We start from the raw sequence: 4,158 nt of genomic DNA, 5'->3' as shown, positions 1-4,158 counted from the left end.
AAAAATTTAAAAATATATAAAAAAAACCACAAAACATTATTACAACACACAAACATACATATCTTATTCAAGATTACAACTTACAAGTCAATAAATATAAAATAACAAATCATAGTGCATAAAACGAAATTTTAAAATACAACTTCCATTTTTAAAAAAAGTCATAAAATAAAGTCTTCAACTTCCAACAAACAACTCCATATTTCTCTATTAAAATATAACACAAACATGAATATGTTAACATACATCATAAACAAGAATATCATATATTTAATATGAATTTGACATAATAAAAAAATAATTACCTAAACTCCTAAATTCCCATATCCATCGCATAGTCCCAGGAATTGGAATTTTTTACCATAATTTATCTATATTATATCAACTAACAATTTAGGAGAGTTAAATTTAACATGAAATTGAACTTTAATACGAAATAAAATTTGAGTTATTAGTACTTTTACTTGAAGAATATATCCAATGCTGAGTGCAAATTAACGCCTCAACAAGTTCACAATTCAATTTATTGCGATGTGGATGTATAACTCGACCACCGGTGCTAAAAGCAGACTCTGAGGCAACAGTAGAAATGGGAATGGCTAAAAAATCTCTTGCAATCTTTTGTAAAGTTGGATATTTCACTCAAATATTTTTTCAGTAGCCCAAAATGTCAAATTTTTCCAAATTTGTTTTATTTACCATAACACTTTCTTCCAAATAGAAATCCAACTCAATTTTCGCAGCACAGTCATCATATGTATCTTCCACAAATTGCAAGTAGATAGAGTTAAATTTTCTCTTTGAAGATCCTTCGTCATGTCCAACATTCAAAGTAGAAGTTGAATTATCATCATTTGTTGCTCTTCTTTTAACCCTAACCTTAAGTTGATATTCACATACTAATTCTTCCATCATTTTCTTCACCTTTCTCAAATGATTCTTACTTTGAGATCCATATATTTTAGGAAAAAAATTTTAATAACTTCATTTTATACCTAGGGTCTAAGATAGCTCCCACATGACTTCATTAATTTCATCCCAATACTTTTCAAACTTACTAATTATATTTGTTGCCATTCTATGAATTATCTCATTGGGACTACACAACCACTCATTCAATGTCAATCTCATTTCACACACCTTGAAAAAGTACAAATTTGTCGTTGGATATAAAGTGCCAGAGAATAATTCAGTTACACTATAAAAGACTTCTAATTTATCAACAAGTTCATTTGCCATTTCTCACTCATCATCAGATGGTACAACTTTATACAGAGATTCACGGTGTTTTAAACGCTAAAAAACTTCTCTATATGGTAAAGCAGAAGTAAGCATTAGATAAGTTGAATTCCATCTAATTCTACAATCAAGTGTAAGCTTTCCCCTATAATTAATATTCAATTGCCTACAAGTCTCTTCAAATTTTTCTTCCCTCTTCTGTGTTGCAACAAAAAAAAAAAAATACTATCTTTGATTTTTTCAATAGAACCATATATTACATTCATGCCATCTTTCACAATCAAATTAACAATGTGAGCACAACAACGCATGTGAAAAAATTCCCCTCTCTTAACAAAGTTAGCTGGTGAAATCTTATCAAACAGAAGATAAATCATGGCATCATTTGTACTACAATTATCAACCGTTAAAGTTGACAATTTTCTATCTACGTTCCAATCATACAAAAAATTCACCAAAGTATCACTAAGAACTTCAGCAGTATGGGGTGCAGGCACATATGCAAACCTAGAATAATGTAAAATAATAAACAATCATGACATTAAAAAGTCAAATATTTAAAAGATGCTAAAAGCATAAATAATACCTTACAAGTCAACATTGCAAGTTCCAATCATCATCAATAAAGTGAGCCATAATTGCCATATAGCCTTTGTTTTGACAATCAGCACTCCACATGTCAGTAATTATAGTAATGCGGCTTGAATTTTTTCCCAATAATTTTAGAAGCTTTGCCTTTTCAGCTTCATACATCTTCTCAACATCACTTCTCAATGTATTTCTTGTATAAAATTTGAACAAAGGTTGAGTCTCAGCCATAAACTCATGAAAACTCACTTGCTCAACAATGACATAGGGTGTTCGTCCCTAATAACCCATTTTGTGAATGCTCGTCGTGCTCCCTCTTGACTAAATGTGAAGTTTCCAACCAAAAGTGAATCCATTGGCCTTCCCGTTCCTGTAGAACCTGATGATTGCTGCACTATTTTTAATATTGCTTGCTTTGGTCCCTTAACAGTACGAATCGGGCAAATTCTATTGTGATCATACAAGTGCTTAGTTCCCTGCTTTGTGTCACCTCCAATCTTTATTTCGCAATATTTACATATTGCCTTCCATTTTCCATCTATTTGCTCCCTCCTAAAATGTGTCCAAGCCTCAAAAGTTAATCCTTTTTTGTTAGAACTGTTTTGCACGCTTTGGCTAACTTCTTGTCCTCCCTCTTGTGTTTCTTCTTGTCCTTCCTCTTGTGTTCCTTGAACATGTGCTTTAATTGCTTGACCCTCATTATATTGAGTTGGTTCTGTCTGTAAAACCTGGTTAATTAACGACTAATTAACCCATAAATGAGAATTTATTCTAGAAAGCCAAAAATGTGATTTTTATGGCTAAATATGATAGAGGAGATTCAGACGAGAATTTCAATACTAATTTTATAGAAATTGGACCAAGATTGGACCGAACGACCCAAACCGGACCAACCGGACCCATATTGGGCCCTTGGCCCAACTAAACTAAACTTAAAATCCTAATTTTCAGCACTCTCTCTCTTCACTAGACACTCATACACGCTGAAAAAGGAAATGGGAAGGGGAAGAACACTACTCTCACAAGTTCTAACCCTTGGTTGATCTTCAAACCACCATAACTTTTGATCTAGAGCTTCGATTGCCGCACCGTTTGTGGCCACGCATTCACCGCGAAGAGCTCTACAAAATTCACTACTTTATTCTTGAGGTAAGCCATGATTTTATATCAGTTCTTCATCCCTAAATTTCGAGTTTTATGGAGAAATGTGTTGAGATTTTGGACTCTTTAATGTTATAGGACCCAACTCTCTTGAAGGAGAAGATTAATCTTGACTCCTTGAACCTTGAGAGTGGTAAAATTCTCAACCCTAGTATAATTTGTTGTTCTATGATGTTTGGGTATTGAGATGTTGTGTATGGGTATGATGATTGTGGCTTAGGTAATGTGTATGTGAATATTGGAGCTTGATTGAGATTTTGGAAAGCTTGAGAAAGGGCTTTGGTGTGCAAAAATCTGTTCTTGGAGGTGTTGAGATCTTGAGAGCTTGTGGACAAGTGATTTGGAAGTGCTCCGGTTGAGCTTGGGAAATCGGCTAAGGTATGGTCTCAGTTTTTTGTATCTAAAATGTAATGTGGTGTGAAAACTTAGGCTAGAGGCCCTAAGATAGGATTGAATGGTTGATGTTATTGAATGGTTAAAATCAAATATGTGGTCATATGTGTGATTATGAATATTGATGATTGATGATGTGATGCATGAGAGATATGCATGTTTTGACATATGATTAATATTTGGTTGAGGTTGAATTGTGGGTGGAACCATGTTGAGAGTGAGTATGATATTGATTATGTATATTGATGGTTGATTGAAAATGGTAATATTGGAAATTGGGATGAGAAATTATGTACTATGTCGTATTGTGTTTAAAGTTGGATTTCTTGAGTGAAATTGGTTAAAATAATGAATTTGGTGGGTTGTGATTTGATAGAAATGTTAATGTATGAGTTGAGGAGGCTTGAAGTGAGTTTTGGTATGTTTTGGTTGATTTTAAAAACGATTGGAAATGGCTTGTTTTGAAAATGGCACTTTGTGGCTTTGTATGAAAATGTGGTTTTTGGGCATACTTTGACGGAGCATAACTTGGACTCCAGATCCCTGTTTTGTGCTAAATATTTTTCGAAATGAAATTGGATCCGGGGTGGTTATGCCGTTCAAAGAACGGGTGAAAAACGTTTTAAAACGATGAAGTTACGCTTGTCGAAAGATTGGGGGTTGAATCTGTAAATTCTGCAGCTTTTTAACTTAGAAAGATTTTTGGCAGAAAGCACTCCCACGCGTAGGCGTGGCCGACACGCACGCATCGTTTTCACAGTTTCACTACCCACGTGT

Source organism: Arachis ipaensis, chromosome B06, assembly GCF_000816755.2.
Source record: "Arachis ipaensis cultivar K30076 chromosome B06, Araip1.1, whole genome shotgun sequence".
In the NCBI taxonomy this organism is placed as follows: domain Eukaryota; kingdom Viridiplantae; phylum Streptophyta; class Magnoliopsida; order Fabales; family Fabaceae; genus Arachis; species Arachis ipaensis.
This window is presented reverse-complemented; position numbering follows the sequence as displayed.